Source organism: Trachemys scripta, chromosome 4, assembly GCF_013100865.1.
Source record: "Trachemys scripta elegans isolate TJP31775 chromosome 4, CAS_Tse_1.0, whole genome shotgun sequence".
In the NCBI taxonomy this organism is placed as follows: domain Eukaryota; kingdom Metazoa; phylum Chordata; order Testudines; family Emydidae; genus Trachemys; species Trachemys scripta.
This window is the reverse complement of record NC_048301.1, coordinates 141,408,778-141,429,556: the sequence shown is the minus strand read 5'-3', so window position 1 is coordinate 141,429,556 and position 20,779 is coordinate 141,408,778. Positions and strand designations below refer to the sequence as shown.

General features: G+C 50.1%; 1 protein-coding gene and 1 long non-coding RNA gene across 2 annotated transcripts in view; both read left to right on the top strand.

The window, feature by feature from the left end:
• LOC117876238 (integrin alpha-D-like) overlaps positions 1–20,779 on the top strand; it is a 79,192-nt gene that overhangs the window by 45,573 nt on the left and 12,840 nt on the right.
• On the top strand, positions 18,379–18,985 carry LOC117876333. Its single transcript, XR_004645471.1, has 2 exons — positions 18,379–18,474; positions 18,914–18,985. It is a non-coding gene; the product is annotated as an uncharacterized LOC117876333 (long non-coding RNA).

Sequence of the window (20,779 nt, the reverse complement as noted above, 5' to 3'; positions counted from 1 at the left end):
TGATTTAGTTGGGAATTGGTCCTGCTTTGGGCAGGGGGTTGGACTAGATGACCTCCTGAGGTCCCTTCCAACCCTGATATTCTATGATTCTATAATCTCTGCCTTCTTGAGAGTCACAGTGAGTCCAAAATGGTGAGCAGAGGTAACAAAACGATCTAAAAGTTTCTGAGGGGTAGCTGTGTTAGTCTGTATCAGGAGGCCTTCTTGTCAACTGTTGAGAATTGGCCACATCCACCCTGATTGAATTAGCCTTGTTAGCACTGACCCCTCGCCCCACTTGGTAAGGCAACTCCCTTCTTTTCATGTGCTGTGTATTTATACCTGCCTCCTGTATTTTTCACTCCATGCATCTGATGAAGTGGGTTATAGCCCACAAAAGCTTATGCACAAATAAATGTGTTAGTCTCTAAAGTGTCACAAGGACTCCTCGTTGTCTTTGCAAAAAGTTTCTTTGCATCCTTGACTGAATGAGCCAACAAAGCACAGTCATCAGCAATGAGGAGGTCACAGATGGTTGTAGTGAACACTTTGATGTGAGCCTGAATTCTTCGGAGGATGAAGATGCTGCCATCAGTTTGGAACTGAATTGCGTATGCCCAACTTGCAATCCTTGAAAGCATTGAACAGCATCATCGAAAAGTAGATGCTGAACAGGAGAGGAGCAAGGACACATCCTTGCTTTGTACTATTTGATATTCCAAAAGGTACCCATGTCTCTCCATTGTCGAGGGAAGGACCCAGCATGCCATCATGAAAGGACCGAACTATATTGATGAATTTTTCAGGACAGCCCATTCGCCCAAGTACCTTCCAAAGCCGGTTTCTGTTGACCGTGTCGAACGCCTTGGTCAGGTCGATGAAAATCATGTAGAGATCCTGATGTTGCTCTCTGCATTTTTCTTGGATCTGCCTGGCAGTGAATATCACATCGGCAGTGCCTCAACCAGCACGAAATCTGCACTGACTTTAAGGAATGATGCCATTTGTGAACACATGTAATGAGAGCCAATTGTAGAGGATGCGGGCCAGGATCTTACCAGCTAGAGACAGCAGTGAGATGCCTCGGTGGTCGTCACAGCATGCACGGTCACCTTTTCTTTTGTATATCTGTACAATCAGGGCATCTTTGAAGTCCTGTGGAACTTGTTCTTTCTCCGAAATGATGATGAATAAAAGGGTGAGATGGCTCATCGATTGGCCACCACCAGCTTTGTAAATCTCTGATGGGATTGCATCACCGTCAGGTGCCTTTCCAGATTTCATCTGCTTGGCAGCTTTTTGTACCTCGTCGAGAGTTGGGGGTGTAACCAGCTGTGAATCATTAGCCCACTGAGGAATCTCTTCAAGAACGCTGATGTCAAGAGTTGGTGTCTGATTTAATACATTGCGAAAATGTTTGGCCCAGCAGTCAATGATTTCAGTACTATCTGTAATCAGAGTGCTGTCCTCAGCAGAGCGCATTGGTGTAGAGCCAGCATCGGACGGCCCAGAGACTGCCTTCAGCCCATCATAGAATGCTTTAAAATCCTATCTGTCCGCTGCATCTTGATGTTTGACCTCTTTACATTTCCACCAGTCCTCCTTTATTCACCGTAATTTGATTTGTGCCTTCTGCTTAGCTCAAATGTATGCTGATTTCCTGGAGGCTTTCTCTTTATCGTTAATCCAAGCCAGGTACGTCACATGCATCTCGTCAAGAAGAGAACAGGCATCTTTGTCCTTGTCGTCAAACCAGTCCTGTGTTTGCGTGTTCGGAAACCCAGTACTTCGACAGCAGTGTTATAGGTTGTTTCCTTGATGTTGATCCAGTCCTCCTCAATAGTGACTGGCTGCTCTGGACCTTCATTGTTGATGGCTAAGGAGGCATCAAGACTGAGTTGAAACAATGCTCGTGTCTTGGGCATTTCAAGTTTACCTACATCCAACTCCTTCTGGCACACAGCAGAATGATGATGTTTTGGTGGGAAGAGGCTCAAGGAGATGACATTGTGTACTATACAATGGTCAGACTGGGAGCCAGTGACACACATTGCAGAGTCAGCTTAACATCAGAGATGTCTCTTTGTTTTGTAATTAAATGAAATCGTAGGCCAATGCTTAGACCGAGGGTGCATCCAAGTCACTTTGTATTTGTTTGCTTGTTGGAAGAACATGCTTGCAATAGCAAGCTCATGGTGCGCACAAGTTTGAAGAAGGAGGGAACCATTTGAGTTCTCACTTCCAATGCCACGATGTCCAAGCACCTTTGTGCCATGTGGTGGAGTCTTGACCAACTCTAGCATTAAAATTGCTGAGTTTATATATAGCTTGGAATTAAAAGGTAATGACGAGATCACTGAATTCAGGCTCTCGTAGAAAGTCTCCTTTTCATTGTCTGCAGCAGGCAATGTGGGTGCGTATGCGCTAACAAGTACAAGGCACTGTCCATGCTCCAGTCAGTCTAAGCTTTGCAGTTCACACAATAGCACAAACTTCCTGTCCCAAGGCAAGTGCACATAACCCACAGGAGCCCCGAAATGGTGAGTAACCACAGGGGCAGGGGGAACTGATTGATCCAGGGCTGTACTGTCCCCTGGAGTCCTGTGTCTTGGGGAGAGCCAACAGCTGCATGGGGCCCCTACACTCAACACTGTCACCACATTTTCCACAGGCTGGGTTCATCCTGGAAGATATCTCGCTGCTGAGGGTGACCTGGGAAGCAAGGGAGGGTCTTCTGCAAGAATGCGGCTTCCGCCCTGGCCCTTATGTGGCTTGCCTGTGTGCAGCAATGGTCCCCCTGCCCCTCACGGCACAGTGGTGGGGACATGTTACCCTTACTGGGACAAGGAGCACAGTAACTCTGCCAAGGAACCTGCACAAGTGGATTGCCCATCTTCTGCATGAGACCTTTGATGAGATTACTGAGGCCGATTACCACGATGTGAGAGAGTAAATCAACATCCTATTCTGCACTAGGCATGCACACAGCCAAGCCTTCTTTCTGCAACCCTCCTCGCCCCAACAGCCCGCACACAACAACTCCCTTCACAAAATCAAAGCCGCTTACCGGGCGCCCCCTCTGCTGTTTGCTCTTCCCTAAGCACTGGATGCTGTGATTGGTAAGCTTCCTCCGGGCTTGAAAACAGCTCCTGGCTGCATGCATCTAGGGATACCAGGCCGTCCTCTGCCTCTGGGCCCCCTTCCTCCTCAGCACTCTCGCTCCCCCTTTCCTCCTCCTGGCTTGTTGCACTTTGGGCTGCCATGTCTTCTGAAGTGCTCTTCTGGTGCTCTTCGGAATGGAGGTGGGGTCGCCCCCAAGTATCATGTCCAGCTCTTTGTAGAACCGGCAGGTCGTGGGGGCAGCACCGGAGTGGCGGTTTGTCTCCCACACCTTGTGGTAGGGGTTCCGCAGCTCCTTCACTTTAACCCTGCACTGTACTGTGTCCCGGTCATGGCCCCTTTCGGTCATGGCCCTTGATAGGTATCATAATTCCTACGGCTGGAGCGCAGCTGGGACTGGACAGCCTCCTCTCCCCAAATGCCGATGAGGTCCAGCACCTCGGCATTGCTCCATGCTGGGGATTGCCTGGCGTGTGGAAGCATGGTCACCTGGAAAGATACGCTGAGAGCACTCCACGGAAGGGGACTTTCAAAATTCCCAGAGAATTTAAAGGGCGGTTGTGACATTGCACTCCATATGCTTTATGGAAATATGATGTAACTGGAATATGCTTTATGCAAAAGGTCTCTTATATGATGTCAGTAGAAAGCTTGTAATCTACTGAGTGTGTTCATCCTATTTGTTTGCATGTATTATTTCTATGTCTGGAGTTAGGGAAATAAGATATAAACTTGTATCACTGTTGTAGTCATACCACGTGAGGGCCATCAATGGGGGGTTAGGAACTTAATGACTCCCATTGACAAGGAGAATTGATGGTAAATGGTTTATTTACCTGCAAGCCTTCCTGTGTATGTGGGGGCCAACCCAGGAGGAATGGACAGTAGAGGTCTCAGAGATATGTGACCATATCACATGATACTGGAATCCATCTTAGTCATTGTACTTTTCCATGGATGAAGCAGGGGTGGGGACAAGCACAGACAAAAGGTTCCTGCCTTGTGCCAAAGATATAAAAGGGGGTGGATCAGGACAAAGGGGGCTGCCAGTCATGAGGAAACCCCTGTTTACCACCTGAGATGTCTGCTGGAACTAACAAGGACTGTACCAGGGGAAAGGATTGGGCCCAGACTAGGAAGGAGTCTAGTCTGTGAAAGAAGCTTATTGGAACATTTTTGAGGGTGAGATATTCCCTGTAATCAGTTTCTTAGTGTATTAGGCTTAGACTTGCGTGTTTTTGCTTTATTTTGTTTTGTGACTTACTTTGTTCTGTCTGTTATTACTTGAAACCACTTAAATCCTACTTTTTATACTTATAAAATCACTTTTGTTCATTAATAAACCCAGAGTAAGTGATTAATACCTGGAGAAGCAAACAGGTGTGCATATCTCTCTATCAGTGTTATAGAGGGTGGACAATTTATTAATTTACCCTGTATAAGCTTTATACAGAATAAAACAGTTTTATTTGGGGTTTGGATCCCATTGGGAGCGGGTGTCTGGGTGCTGGAGACAAGTAATCTGCTGAGCTGTTTTCAGTGAAGTCTACATCTTTGGGGGCGTGACTCAGACCCTGGGTCTGTGTTGAGCAGGTTAGCGTATCTGGCTCAACAAGACAGGGTTCTGGAAATCTGCAGTTGTGTTTCTAATTGTGTAGCTGTTGTCTGTCTCAGTGTAGCTGTGTGTGTCTGTGTGTCTGTCCAGTTGTCTGTCTGTCTGGTTGTGTGTGTGTTTGTATCAGGTTAGGTGTGTGCACAGTATTTTCCCCAAGATTTGAAACTAGTGGGTTGTTTGAATTTACAAAGGGCGGGGGGGGGGAGGCGGGAGAGAAGAGGAGGATGGAAAATGACTAGCTGACCACTGGTATGGAGGGGGAGGAGTATGGGGAAGTTCAGGGTGTGTGTTTTTGGTCATTTTATTTGTTTGTTTTTCATCTGTCTCCAGTTGTGTGTGTCTGACTAGTTGGGTGTTTCAGTGTAATTGACTTCCCTCCCAATCTTCTCAATTCTATTCCCGTCCTATAACACCCTGAGTCCCGTCCCCTCCCCCCCCCGCCCCTGGCAGTGTTTCTCTCTTTTCAGATACCACTTCTTTCCTCTGCACTCTGCTGCCTCCTCTCCAGGCAGTGCCCTTGAACCTCACACGTCCTACGAGAGCATCCACTCTCCATAGCTCACCCAGCGCAGAATGGACCCCCTGCCTCTGTGCCTCTACCTGTGTGCAGGTAAGTGCTAGTCAGAGGGACTGAGAAAAACTGGACTCCTCCACATGGGTGCCCAGCGAGTAACCCTCTGGCAGGGGAATGGGAGCAGTTGGATGCTTGGGACTCTTGGGTCCAATCCTTGGCTGGCTGTGGGAGAGGAGTGGGGTCAGTGGGTTACAACAGGAGACTTGTGCATCAGGACTTGTGCATTCTCAGCTCAGCTCTGGGAGAGGAATGGGGCTCTAGTGTCTTGTGTGGGAGAGGGCTGGTAATCAGGACTCCTGGGTTCAGTTCCCTCTCTTTTCTGTTCCCCCCCCCCCCGACTTTCTGGGATGGGAGTGGGTCAAAGGTGCAACTCCCTTTCTCTGTGGGGCATGTGTGCTCGCTAGGATGTGTGGGGAGGGTTCGGCAGGTGCGAAGTGGATGCAGTGTTTGCAATTGCTCAATCTTTCTGTAAAATCATAGCTGCTTCCTCTTGCATCAAGGTCACATCTCTTCTGTCTGTGAGGCCTGGACCCGTCAGGGAATGGAGGGGGGCAGACTTTGGGGTGGCTGAGGATAAGGGGGATGATCTGGGAAGGGGGGACAGATTGGGAGATGGGGCTTGAAAGGGGATGAAGGGAGGAATGGGGAAGGGCACCTCAACTCCTCCCCCACCCTCAGCTCGTTTGCCCTCAGGACCCACCCACCCAGCCCCACTTTGCCCCATATTTGGTCCTCCTGTAGCCCTGGAGGGTCTCAGCTGTGACTCCCATGACACAAGCTTACCAGGCCACCCTGCACTAATTGATAGAATCGGCAGAGATAACAAGAACTGCCTGGGCGAAGTCGCTCCCGGTGCAATGCTGGGGCCAATCCTTGGAGGCATAAGCAGGGGAATCTCGGGTAGGAGCAGAGAGGTTATTTTACCTTTTTATTTGGTCCTGGTGTGACCACTGCTGGACTCTTGTGGCCAGTTCTGGAGCCCACATTTCAGGAAGGATGTTGATAAATTCAAGATGGTTCAGAGAACAACCATGAGAATAATTGAAACATTAGAAAACCTGCCTGATATGCTCAAGAACCTCAGTCAACCACTAAGGAGTGCTTATCTCAGTCTGTAAATACCTACCTGGGGAACAAATGTTTGATGATGGACTCTTCAGTCTAGCACAGCGGTTCTCAACCGGGCGTGCACGGCCCAAAGGGAGTCCACGAGCCCTTTTAAGGGGGCCACGGGGCCCTGTGGCAGAAGCCCCAATCGCCGGCATCCCCCTATGGGGCTGAAGCTGGGGGAGGCACACAGCTGAATCCTGGAGCTCCAGTGCTCCCAGTGGGGCAGAAGCCCTGAGCGCATGGGCAGAGCTGGAGACACGGCAGCATTGTCCCCCCTCAACTGCAGTGCAAAATCACGGCAGTCCTGGGGCAGCTCCACACCTCCCCCCTGCCCCCCGCCCCCTGGCCAGGTCAGAGGTGGGAAGCCAGAGCCCGGCAATGTGGGACAACTCCTGCTCTGGCTGGTGCATGGAGCAGGCAGCAGCAGCAGCAGTCCTGCCTCTCCTGCTGGTGCCCTAGACTGAAGCTCCGAGCCCCCTTTACTCCCGCAGTGGCAGCCAGTAAGAGCCCCCTGGGTCTGTGGCTCGTGGACCCCTTCGGGAACAGGGACCGCAGGGGAGTCCTCCCAACACAGTCCCTAATACCCGTCTCCCTGCACCCTAAGCTATGCCCTCCCTGCATCCTGAGCTACCCCCTGCCCACACACAGCCCCAGCTACCCCCTCCCTGCACCTTGAGTACCCCCCTGCCCACACACAGCCCCTAACAACCTTCTCCTTACACCCTGAGCAACCCACTCCCCTGCTCACACACTGCCCCTAACTATCCTCTTCCTGCACCTTAAGCTGTTTTCAAACTTTTTGAGCTAAACCCCCACCTGCTATGTGGGGCTCGAGCCCCATTGTCCCCTGTCTCCCCCCAGTAGAAGTCAAACTACACCTGTGCCCAAGGCCCCTCTGCCCCCTCCGCCCCCAGGCCCTGGAATTTTTATAGCATGTTGCGGGAGGCCTCAGAGAGAAAAAGGATGAGAACCCCTGGTTTAGAAGATAAAGTTCTAACACAATCCAATGGCTTGGGAGTTGAAGCTAGACAAATTTAGACTGGAAATAAGGCATAACATTTTTAACAGCGAGAGTAATTAGTGACTGCAACAATTTACCAAGGGTTGTGGTGGATTCCCTTGTCGGGATATAATATGTGATATGATATATGCTATCGAGCCTAGTGTGGCTGTTCTGTGTTTGAAACTGGAGTGCATGACCTGCATTTTGGCAAAAAGACTAATGACATCACAAAGCGATTTATGTCTAAATCTGCTCAATTAAAAAAAAAAACCTTCCAGTCCACAATGGTCGAATATTAAAATTTTAAAAAAAGACCACACTAGCCAGTCCCACGGGGGGAACTTTGCATAGTAGCTACCCTGTTTGTTTGGGGTTCAGTGCAGCGAACCACTGGCTGTTTGGTGTTTTGTGTGTGACATGAGTTTGGAAGGTCTCAGCTCTGGCTTCTGCGACACAAACTGACCAATGCGATGCTGTGACCAAACAGGCTAATGCGATCTCTGTATGAACAGGAGACCCTCGAATAGGAGCAGTATATGGCCTGTATATGGCCTTGGTGTGACTGCTGCTGGAATAGTGTGTCCAGTTCAGGTGCCTTTCAGGTACAATTCACCAAGGGTGTCGATAAATCGGAGAGGGGTCAGAGAAGTGCCAGGAGACTAACAAAAGGATTGGAAAACCTGCCTCATAGTGATTGTCATAAACAGACAGTTAACGGTTAATTCCTCTTTACCTGTAAAGGGTTAAGAAGTTCACATAGCCTAGCTGACACCTGGCCAGAGGAACCAATGGGGGGGACAAGATGTTTTCAAAGAGGGAGGAGGGAAATCAGTCTGTGGTCTGTTCTGTAAGTGTGTGTGCCGGAGTAAAAGATCCAGGAATCAGCCATCTAACATTTCTTAAAAGTAATGAGTATTTAGAGAAGGAATCTCTTAGATTCTTTTCTTTTCTTTTGTGACTTCTTTTTGCATAAGAGGGAGAATCAAATTGGGTTTCCTTTGTGTAACTAAGGTTTTGCCTAGAGGGACATCCTCTGTGTTTTGAATCTCCTGTCTGTGAGATTATCTTGCATGCTAATCTTACAGAGGTATCCCTTTCACCCTTTTTCTTTAATTAAAAGTCTTCTTTTAAGAACCTGATTAATTTTTCCTTGTTTTAAGATCCAAGGGTTTTTGGATCGGTGTTCACCAGGGCATTGGTGAAGAAGTCTCTCAAGTCTACCCAGGCAAGGGTTATAGTGACTTGTGAGGGAGATATTTTGGGGGAAGAGGAACTCCAAATGGTCCTTTCCCTTTTTATTGTTTAAATCATTTGGTGGTGGCAGCTACGAGACCTAAGCTGGTAAATAAGGTTAGAGGAGTATTTCATGCAGGTCCCCACATCTGTACCCTAAAGTTCAGAGTGGGGGTGACACCTTGACAGTGATAGACTCAAGGAGTTCAGTCTAGTTAAGGGAAGGTTAAGGTCTGACTTAATCCCAGTCTGAGTAGCTATGAGGAGGACAAATATTTAACATTGGTCTCTTTAATCTAGCAGATAAAGGTCTAACATGATCGAATGGCTGAAAGTTGACACTAGACAAACTAAGGCCTTGTCTACACTAGCGATCTTACAGCAGCACAGCTGTACCGATGCAGCCGTGACAATGTAAGATCACTTGTTTAGCCGCTGTATGCTGACGGGCGAGAGCTCTTCGGTCAACGTAATTAAACAATCTCAACAAGCAGTGGTAGCTATATCAACAGGAGATGGTCTTCTGCCACCATCGCATTCTGCATATTACCACTGATGCTGGCAAACCTTATGTTGCTCAGGGGTGTGTTTTTTCACACCCCTGAGTGACATACGTTTTGCTGACATAAGTGATAGTGTAGACGTGGCCTGTGAAAATTAAGCCGACATTTTTAACAGCAACTGTAATTCACCATTGGAATAGTTTGCCAAGAGTGGTGGTGGATTTTTCATCACTGGACATTTTCAATCAAGACTGGACATTTTTCTGGAAGATCTGCTCTGGTTCAATCAGGAATTAATGCAGGGGAAGTTCTCTTGCTTGTGTTATGCAGGAGGTCAGACTAGATGATCACAAAAGTCCCTTCTGGCTGTAGCCTTTTATTTTATTTAATGTACATTTTGTAATGTGGTGCGACACCTCCGTGGGTTTGGCTCTGGCACCTACAGTTCAAGCTTAACAGAGTGAACGTCACCTCTGTTACTTGTTACAAACTGAGAGTCTCTAGGAACACATAGAGACCAAAGGTAATGGCCATCTGTAATTCACTAGTACAAGGTCTAGTCTATGTTATAAGTTTTATTAAAGTTAGTTATGATTACCCGAGCATATAGAAATTCTATACAGACCGATGCACAATTAACAAATGTAGTTATAACCACATCCCTGACAATAGTGTTAGGGTCTGATGGGTCTCTCATGGCTTGATCACCAGTAGAGGGATGGTTCCTGCTGGAGTCTCCCAGAGGGAGCTCAGTTTTTCCATTCTGGGCATCCCCTTTTTATATTGTGATTCTGTCTACACCTACATTCTGTGTGTGTCCATAAAAGTGTCCACCCTCTTTTCCCTTATTAGTCTATCTCCCCTGGAAACTTAATGGGCCCCAATTTTCTATAAGCTGGGTAAGTTCCCTTTATTCTCGTTAGCATTGATGCACAAGCTGTATCCCATGGTTAAGACACATGTCTGCGATAGATGAGCCTTTATGGTATTTTTATGATCTAATATTAATCTTCTGGGTAATTATGCACAATAAAAGCTAAAGTCCTGCAGGTTTTAACCTATAGGTTCTTACATATCAGCTTGTTTTAGTCATCTCTAGGACTTGGTTCAGTATTTAGAGGAACTATCTTATACTTTTATAATCCTACAAATTAACTCTAGTTAACATACAATGAATATATGTGATATAACGTAATCATAACGTCACACAATAAGTGAATAATAACTAAAATCACTGGCTACATGGCCATAGAGTCTATCAATATATGAAGACTGATCTGTCCCTTCTGTCCATACAGGAAGTGCATCCGCTATGCATCAGCATCAGGAAAGCGGATGGAGATAAATCTAGGACTTCCTTCACCAGCGCTGAATCCACTCATGATTAGGGCCCTGCCAAATTCACAGTCATGAAAAACATGTTCCAGACTGTGAAATCTGGTCTTTTATGTGCTTTTACCTAATCCTCTACAAATGTCATGGGGGAGACCAGCATTTCTCCAACTGGGGGTCCTGACCCAAAAGGGTGTTGCAGGGGAGTCACAGGGTTATTTTAGGGGATCAGAGCTTCAGAGCCGGGCAGCCAGAAAGGAACGGCTGTTGGCCAGATGCCGACCTCTGAAGGCAGCACCGCCGATGGCAGCAGCAGCAGCACAGGAGTAAGGGTAGTAGTGCCACAGCCCCCTGCCAGTACCTTTTTGACCACCCCATCCCCACAACTCCTTTTGTGTGAGGACCCCTACAATTACAACACTGTGAAATTTCAGATTTAAAGAGCTGAAATCAAAAAATTTATGATATTTAAAATCCTGTGACAGTGAAATTGACCAAAATGGACTTTGAATTTGGTAGCGCTCTACTCATGATATTTATATTTAAATGGGAGTGTCTGGCAGTGGCACTATGCAAATGAATATGGAGAATGATTTGCATAAAATAGCCCTTGAGGGCTAGACAGCCGGGAGCAGATGGTGAGGAGCTGGGAGTCAGGACGCCTGGGTTCTATCCCTGGCTTTGGGAGAGGAGTGGGATTTGGTGGGTTAGAGTAGCGGGCTGGAATTCAGTCCCATAGCCAGAAAGCCCCAACCACTGGCCTGGTCTTCATCAGGGAAACTCTAACTGGAGACTGTTTAACCCCTGCAGTGCTGGTACTGAGCCATGGGTTCAGCGTGGACGTGGAGAGACCCATCACCTTCCAGGAGGCAGCTGAGGGGTTTGGTCAGAACGTGTTGCAGTTCGGGAATGCCAGCGCCAGGGGGTAAGGGCCGGACATGGGACCCCACATGACTTGTGCCCAACGCTGAGGGGCATGTCTGGATGGGCTGCCACCCCTGGGCCTCAGTCCCCTGGGTGTGGGGGGCATCCCCTGAGCCCCCCATACTTTTTCCCCACAGGCTGATTGTTTGGGCCCCGCTGCAGACAGGAAACGTGAATGAAACCGGCAAAGTCTACAAGTGCGACCCGGGCTCCAGACGCTGCCAGGAGATCCCCATCCAGAGTAGGGGCACCCTGTATTGTGGGGGGCAGCAATAGGATTGGGGTGGGAGCCAGGACTCCTGGGTTCTGTGATCAGCCCTGAGAGGGAAGGGGGGGTCTAGTGGGTTAGAGCGGGGAGAGCTGAGAGTCAGGATTCCTGGGTTCTATCCCCAGCTGTCGGGGGGGTCTAGTGGGTTAGAGCTGGGACTCAGGAATTCTCGGTTCTATTCTCCGCTCTGGGACAGGAATGGAGATTATTTGCTCAGCCTGGTTTGCATCTCTCCCCTTTCAGGGCCCCCGAATGCCATGAACATGTCCCTCGGTTTGTCTCTGGCTGCCCGAGGCTCCCAGTTCCTGGTAGGTACCACACCCAGGAGAGATTGGGACTGGGGTCCAACATTTTCTCCCTCATCGTTCCAAGGGACAGCTCCCTTCTCAAACCCCACTACTTATGGATGGCAGTAACTGGGTGGTGTCAGTGCGGCTGGAGGAATGGTGCAGAGGTGACAATTCGGTGATGTCCCCATGACTACACAATAACTATGCGAGGGCTGTTGGTAATACCTGTAACTGGAGGGGTGGTAGAATGATGCCGTGGGGAATGGTGGTAGCCAGGTATCCTTGCTTTGGCTACAGTGATTGTGAGGTGATGTTGTGAGGGATGGAGGCAACTAGCTGATGTTGCCATGGTGACAGGGAGTGTGTGTTGAGGTAGCAGGAAGTGTTGTAACTTGGTTGCCGCCATGTCGACAGTGACTGTGCATGGACATAGCAGGGAGCATGGCAAGTGGGTGACATTGCCATGGCAACAGTGACTGGACACTGCTATAACAGGGAGTGTGGTAAGCAGGTGATGCCCCCATGTCTCTCCCCTGTATCCTCTCTGAGTTAGGTGCTGGGATCTGGGGTCTCGAGGTCCTGTCTGCCCCAAGGGGACCCTGCCCTTGCAGGGCCTTTCCCTGCATATCCATGGGGGGCGGGGGAAGGTATCAGGCCCCAGGCTCTATCCCCTGTCCTCAGTGCTCTGTTCAGAGAGGCACCTACTGATCCCGTGCCTTCTCACGCCCCATGGTGCACCGGGCCAGTGGGCAGATCACGTACATCAATCACTACTGCTTCTCTCTGCAGCAGAGCTTCTGGCAACTCCAGCCCATCCTGGACACCCAGCCAGGTGAGGGGTGACACAGGGGTGTGTGCGGGGGGAAATTACACCTGGGGTCACAGGTGGGTACCCGGACCATGGGGAGGTGGAGGGGACATGGGTCTAGAGGGGCCGAGGGGATACCAGGCTAGGTGGGCCCATTGGTTTGATTCAGGATGTCAGTAGGAGCTGGGAGTCAGGACTCCTGGGTTCTGTCCCAGCTCTGGGAGGGGGGTGGAGTGTATTTTTTTCATCCCAGTGCTTGTCATGCTCTACTCTCAGGACCCCTCCATGGCAGGGAAGGGACAATATTACAACAGAGGGGCCGAGGGGTCTGATCGGGGTGGTTGGCAGGGGGCGGGATATCAGGTTAGATGCGCCCATTGGTCTGGTCTAGCTCTTTCTGATGGGTTTCCCATTTTTGTGTAGTTGAGTCAGGACATACTTCATTCCCGTCCCTCTCAGAGTGTCACAGACCTGTCACCGACATAGCGCTCCTCATCGACGGCTCGGGCAGCATCGCACCTGCGGACTTTGAAATTATGAAGACATTTCTCTCTCAGATCATGAAGCATTTCCGCAAAACCGACACGCAGGTAACAGGCAGAGGCTGAACCCTGACTACGTACCCTGCCCCTCGCAGTCAGTGCTGACCCCAATGCCCCAGTGCGGCGCTAGGGGGCGCTGTGGTGCAGGGAGCAGAAATGGATTTTGCATCCAAAACCAGGAAAAAATTCCTGCAGAACCAGCTACATCCTGGTCGCCTTCCCCAGCCCTTAACTGAGTCTGATTCCTGCTTTTCTTACCCTCCATCCCGGGGTTGTTTTTCTCTCTTCTCCCCATCTCCTGCAGTTTGCCCTCATGCAGTACTCGGGTGAATTTAAAGAGCATTTCGACTTCTCACAGTACAAGGGGAGCAGCAACCCCGATGACCTTGTCGGGGCAGTCGTGCAGCTCACGGGTTGGACGCACACGGCCACCGCCATCCAGAAAGTGGTGTAGGTATTGCCCTCCTCCCTGTGCTGACTCCACAGGGAATAGGCTGTAAGGACATGCAAGAGATAAGGACTCAGGACTCTTGGGTTCTATCCCCAGCTGTGGGAGAGGACTGGGCACTAGTTGGTTAAAGTGGGGTGGGGTTGCTGGGAGCCAGGAGTCTGGGGTTCTACTGCCAGCTCTGAACCTCTGTCGTGTTGTGACTTTAAGCAAGTCACGTCCCCTCCCAGTGCCTCAGTTTCCCCATCAGTAAAATGGGGACATGACAATGACCTCCTTTGTAAAGTACTTTGAGATCTGCAATGCTAAAGCAGTGGATGAGGGCTATGTGTTATTACATATCAATAACCCTCTGAGGCATTCCCCACCTCCCTTTTCCAGGCGGGAGCTTTTCACCTCTTCGAAAGGAGCTCGGAATGAGGCCACCAAGGTTCTAATTGTGATCACAGATGGGGAGATATCTGGAGACCCGCTTTCTTATTCAGACGTCATTCCCGCAGCTGAGAGAGCTGGAATCATTCGCTACGCCGTCGGGGTGAGCCGCGTTTGTGCGGAGAACTAGTATGGATCTGAGCCCGTGTCCAGGTTGCCATCAGATAAGGGAGAAGAACTGACCCTGGGTTGTAACTGGGTCAACATGTAATATTAGAGGAGAGCTGGAGCTCCTCTGATGTTCAAGTTGAGCGGCACTTACTAGTAAAAGTTTGGATTTTCTGACTGCCCTACGGTCCATGTGCTGACTCAGATTGTCATAAAATTTGGTTTGCCTCGTGGGGATGCCTGTTAAGATTAATGGTCTAAATTTGGGATCATTTGAACAAGGGGTTTCTGAGATACAGCTGTCCCGTTAAACAGCAAAGTCACCCGGTTCTTATAAAGTCTTTTTTGCACCCCCCTGGGGCTCAAACAACAGCTCTGATCCTCCCCAAACTGATCTCAGTCACTTGACATTTATCTCCGTTAAACTGCTGAGCCAAAGAGATTGAAAGGGGCATCAGCGGCAAGACAAAGGGGCAAGTTTACACAACACACTTAAATCGAATTAAGTTACGTCATCACACAGCCACCACAGTAATTAAATCTGTTTTTCATGTGCACATTTCCCTACTTCTGTCGGCGGCGCATCCTCACCAGGGGACCTTGTACTGATTTAACCATCAGTGTCGGGCATTGTGGGGCTGAAGCCCCAACGCCTGGGGGCAACAGCCGGAGCCTCAGGCTATGTAAGCCACACAGTGCCTATATGGACACTGCATCGACCTAACGACATTTAGCTAAAGCAACGCCTCTTGTGGAAGTGGAGTTATGAAGTCGGTGCAGTGGGCGAGTTACATGGGTGGGAGCTACATTTTAGTGTAGCCGCTTACAGAGTTAGATCGACGTAAGCTGCCTTTCATCAACAAACTCGGGTTTAGAGTCACAGATTCCCAGCCCAGAAGGAACTTTTGCGATGATCTAGTCTGACCTCCCTTGTACACAGGCCAGAGAACTGCCCCAAATAATCCCTTTTGCAACCTGAGAAAATATTTTAGAAAAACAGCCAGTCTTGCGTTAAATATTGCCAGGGATGGAGACTCCACCGTGGCCCGTGGTGAACTGCCTCAATGGTTAATTCCCTTCATGGTTAAACCTGATAGCTTCTTTCCAAACTGAATGGGTGTAAATTCCACTTCCAGCCATTGGACCTTATTTGACCTTTGTCTGCTGCTTCTATCAGGCCCAGCAAACAGGAGGTGCCTGACTCCACCTCTGAATCGACTGCACGCTACCCACCCAGACTAACATGGTGATCCCAGCCCTTCACCCCTTGCCCTGAGGCATCCCCCAGAGACATTGCAGTACTCACCCCTCACTACGCGTTGGAGATTGAGTCTTGCAGGGCCCCAGAGTGCTGACAATCCCCATGGCAAGAAGCCCCCTGTGCCCCGCTGCTGATACAACCGACACAACTCGGTGCTGAAATGAGTCAGGCTCCATAACTCCAGGCTCCAGCGGTCCTCTCGGCCCTACTCACCTTGAGTCATACCTCTCTAGAGCCCAGCAGGGCTCGGGGCAGGTGGGTGTTGGTCCAGGGCTCTCGGCTGTGATTGACGCTGATGCCCGGGTCTCCCCTGTATCTCCCTCTACTCTATTAAGGTCGGCCAGGCCTTCTCCAGCACTGCTGCCCAACAGGAGCTCCAGGAGATCGCCTCTCAGCCCAGCAACGAGCATGTCTTCCGGGTGGACAATTTCAACGCCCTCCAGGGCATCCAGAGCCAGCTGCAGGAGAAAATCTGCACCTTCAAAGGTAACAGAGCCGGGTCAGGGGCCACAGTGGCCCTGGGGTCTAGAAATGGGTTTACAAGGTCGAGATGGCCGGCATATTGGGCTGCATTAGTAGGAGCATTGGCAGCAGATTGAGAGAAGTAATTATTCCCCTCTATTTGGCACTGGTGAGGCCACATCTGGAGTATTCCATCCAGTTTCGGGCCCCCCACTACAGAAAGGATATGGGCAAATTGGAAAGAGTCCAGAGGAGGTCAATGAAAATGATTAGGGGCGTGGGGCACATGTCTTAGGAGGAGAGGCTGAGGGAACTGGGAATATTTAGTCTGCAGAAGAGAAGATTGAGGGGGGATTCGACAGCAGCCTTCAACTACCTGAAGGGGGTTCCAAAGAGGAAGGAGCTCAGCTGTTCTCAGTGATGGCAGATGACAGAACAAGGAGCAATGGTCTCAAGTTGCAGTGGGGGAGGTCTAGGTTGGATATTACGAAACACTATTTCACTAGGAGGGTGGTGAAGCACAGGAATGGGTTACCTAGGCAGGTGGTGGAATCTCCATCCTTAGAGGTTTTTAAGGTCAGGCTTGACAAAGCCCTGGCTGGGATGATTTAGTTCATGTTGGTCCTTCTTTGAGCAGGGGGTTGGACTAGATGACCTCCTGAGGTCTCTTCCCACCCTAATCTTATATGATTCTGTGGGACGGGGAGCTGCTGGGAAACCAAAGTTGGGAGTGGTGGGAGCCTATGACTAGTCTGGTGGGATATACCTATACTGGAGCAGTGGGAAGGTGAGTTTCATCAACATACCCAGAACCTCTGGGGACATGAATGATGCTTACCTGGGTAAGAAAAAAACCAAAGATTTCCCCTTACCTATTTCAACAGCCCCTGCTCCTCACCCCAGAGGTGGCTCCATCTTAGTTCTGGGAAAGGGATCTCTGTGTAGCACTGTTTGTGACACCCTGACACCACAATATTCACCTCTGTAATTAGGATTTTTTTTGTACAAACTATGTCTTGTGAGGAATTATTCTAAAAGTCTTGATCTGCTAAACAATAATCTCATTGGATTGTATGTGTTGTTATTCTATGTGAAGTTATGAAGTTTGGCTACATATGTGCTACTAAGACATGTGGTGAGGTTCACAACACCCACAAACAGCCTTTCAGGTACAATGGTTAAAAAGTCCAAGCAGTGTTAATGGCTTATTGAGGAAATAAGCACAAGGATTACCCCAGGAACTGGGTACAATACAAACCTCTCAGAGATAGCACTACACAATGGGAACTGTTTGTCCCCAGGTCAAAGCAAAAGAGCTTTCCAGCAAGTGGGAAGAAGATATGAAAAAAGGGACAATGATTTCATGGGGGACCTCACTCTCCCTACAACAAGACACTTGGAAATATCTGAGGGTCAAGGACTGAACTGTGGGAAGTGATGGTCCCAGGCTAGAGGGATTGTCTAGTGGTTAGAGTTGGGAGTCAGGAATTCTCAGTTTTATCCTCCTCTCTGGGACAGGAATGGAGTTTATTTGCTCAGCCTGGTGTGCATCTCTCCTCTTTCAGGGCCCCCTGATGCCATGAATATGTCTCTCAGTTTGTCTCTGACTGCTCAAGGCTACGAGTTCCTGGTTGGTACCACACCCAGGGGAGATGGGTTCTGGGATTGGGGTCCAACATTTTCTCCCTCATCCTTACAGGGGACAGCTCCCTCCCCAAACCCCACTACTTATGGATGGCAGTAACTGGGTGGCGTCAGTGTGGCTGGTGGAATGGTGCAGTGGTGACAATTGGGTGATGTTGCCAGGACTACACGATAACTGTAATCGCCAGGACTACACGAGGGCTGTGGTAATACCTGTAACTGGAGGGGTGGTAGAACGATGCAGTGGGGAATGGTTGTAGCCAGGTATCCTCACTTTGGCTACAGTGATTGTGAGGTGATGTTGTGAGGGATAGAGGCAACTGGCTGATGTTGCCATGGTGACAGTGACTGTGTGCTGAGGTAGCAGGAAGTGTTGTAACTTGGTTGCCCCCATGTCGACAGTGACTGTGCATGGACATAGCAGGGAGCATGGCAAGCGGGTGACATTGCCATGGCAACAGTGACTGGACACTGCTATAGCAGGGAGTGTGGTAAGCAGGTGATGGCCCCGTGTGTCTCCCCTGTCTCCTCTCTGAGTTAGGTGCTGGGATCTGGGGTCCTGAGGTCCTGTCTGCTTCAAGGGGGCCCCTGCCCTGGCAGGGCCTTTCCCTGCATATCCATGGGGGTGGGGGAGGGATCAGGCCCCAGGCTCTCTTCCCCACCCTCAGTGCTCTGTTCAGAGAGGCACTTACTGACCCCGTGCCTTCTCGTGCCCATGGTGCACCGGGCCTGTGGGGAGAACATGCACGTCAGTCACTACTGCTTCCCTCTGCAGCAGAGCTTCTGGCAACTCCAGCGCATCCTGGACACCCAGCCAGGTGAGGGGTGACACTGGGGTGTGTGTGGGGGGACTTACACCCTGGGTTCACAGGTGGGTACACGGATCATGGGGAGATGGGACTAGAGGGGCCCAGGGTCTGGCAGGGGGTGGGATACCAGGCTAGGTGGGCCCATTGGTTTGATTCAGGATGTCAGTAGGAGCTGGGAGTCAGGACTTCTGGCTTCTGACCCAGCTCTGGGAGGCGGGTGGGGTGTATTTTTTTCATCCCAGTGCATGTCATGCTCTACTCTCAGGACCCCTCCATGGCAGGGAAGGGATGATGTTACGACAGAGGGGCCGAGGGGTCTGATCGAGGTGGCTGGCAGGGGGCGGGATATCAGGTTAGATGCGCCCATTGGTCTGGTCTAGCTCTTTCTGATGGGTTTCCCATGTTTGTGGAGTTGAGTCAGGACATACTTCATTCCCGTCCCTCTCAGAGTGCCCCAAACATGTCACAGACATAGTGCTCCTCATCGACGGCTCGGGCAGCATCGCACGTGAGGACTTTGGAAAGATGAAAACGTTTCTCTCTGAGATCATGAAGCGTTTCCGCAACACTGACACACAGGTAACGGGAAGAGGCTGAACCCTGACTACTTACCCTGCCCCCTGCAGTCAGTGCTGATCCCAATACCGCAGTGCTGTGCTAGGGGGCGCTGTGCTGCAGGGAGCAGCAATAGATTTTGCATCCAAAACCAGGAAAAAATTCCTGCAGAACCAATTACATCCTGAACACCTGCCCCAGCCCTTAACTGACACTGATTCCTGCTTTTCTTACCCTCCACCCCTGGGGTGGTTTTTCTCTCTTCTCTCCTGTCTCCTGCAGTTTGCCCTCATGCAGTACTCGCACAAATTTAGAGAGCACTTTGACTTCTCACAGTACAGGAGACGCAACCCCAATCGAATCCTCGGGTCAGTCGTGCAGCTCATGGGAGCAACACACACGGCCACCGCCATATGGAAAGTGGTGTAGGTATTGCCCTCCTCCCTATGCTGACTCCACAGGGAATAGGTTGCAAGGACATGCAAGCTAAAGGATAGGGACTCAGGACTCCTGGGTTCTGTTCCCAGCTGTGGGGGAGGACTGGGGACTAGTAGGTTAAAGTGGGGTTGGGATGCTGGGAGCCAGGACTTGGGCATTCTATTGCCAGCTCTGAACCTCTGTTGTGTTGTGACTTTAAGCAAGTCACGTACCCTCCCTGTGCCTCAGTTTCCCCATTGGTAAAATGGGGACATGACAGTGACCTCCTTTGTAAAGGACTTTGAGAACTGTAATGCCAAAGCAGTGGACGAGCACTAGGTGTTATTACGTATCAATAACCCTCCCATGCAATCCCCACCCCCCTTTTCCAGGCGGGAGCTGTTCACCTCTGGGAGAGGCGCTCGGAATGAGGCCACCAAGGTTCTCATTGTGATCACAGATGGGGAGATATCTGGAGACCCACTTTCTTATTCAGACGCCATCCCCGAGGCTGAGAGAGCTGGAATCATCCGCTACGCCATCGGGGTGAGCCGCAGCTGTGCGGAGAACTAGTATGGATCTGAGCCCATGTCCACGTTCCCATCAGATAAGGGAGAAGAACTGACCCTGGGTTGTAACTGGGTCAACGTGTGACATTATTGGAGAGCTGGAGCTCCTCTGGTTGTTCAGGTTGAGCGGCACTGTCTAGTAAAAGGTTGGGTTTTCTGACTGCCCTACGGTCTACGTGCTGATTCAGATTGTCATAAAATTTGGTTTGCCTCGTGGGGATGCAGGTTACGATCAGTGTTCTAAATTTGGGATCATTTGAACAAGGGGTTTCTGAGATATAGCACCCCCCCCCCCCGGCCCCAGTTAAACAGCAAAGTCACCCGGTTCTTATAAAGTCTTTTTTGTATCCCTCTGGGGCTCAAACAACGGCTCTGATCCTCCCCAAACTGATCCAAGTCACTTGACATTTATCTCCGTTAAACTGCTGAGCCAAAGAGATTGAAATGGGCATCAGCAGCAAGACAAAGGGCAAGTTTACACGACACATTGACATCAAATTAACTTACGTCATCACACAGCCACCGCAGTAATTAAATCAGTTTTTCATGTCCACATTTCCCTATTTCTGTCAGTGGCGCGTCCTCACCAGGGGCCTTGTACCGATTTAACTGTCAGTGCGGGGCATTGTGGGGCTGAAGCCGCACCGCCTGGGGGCAACAGCTGGAGCCTTGGGCTATATTAGCCACACAGTGCCTATATGGACACTGCATCGACCTCACTACATTGAGCTAAAGCAACGCCTCTTGCGGAAGTGGAGTTATGAAGTCGGTGC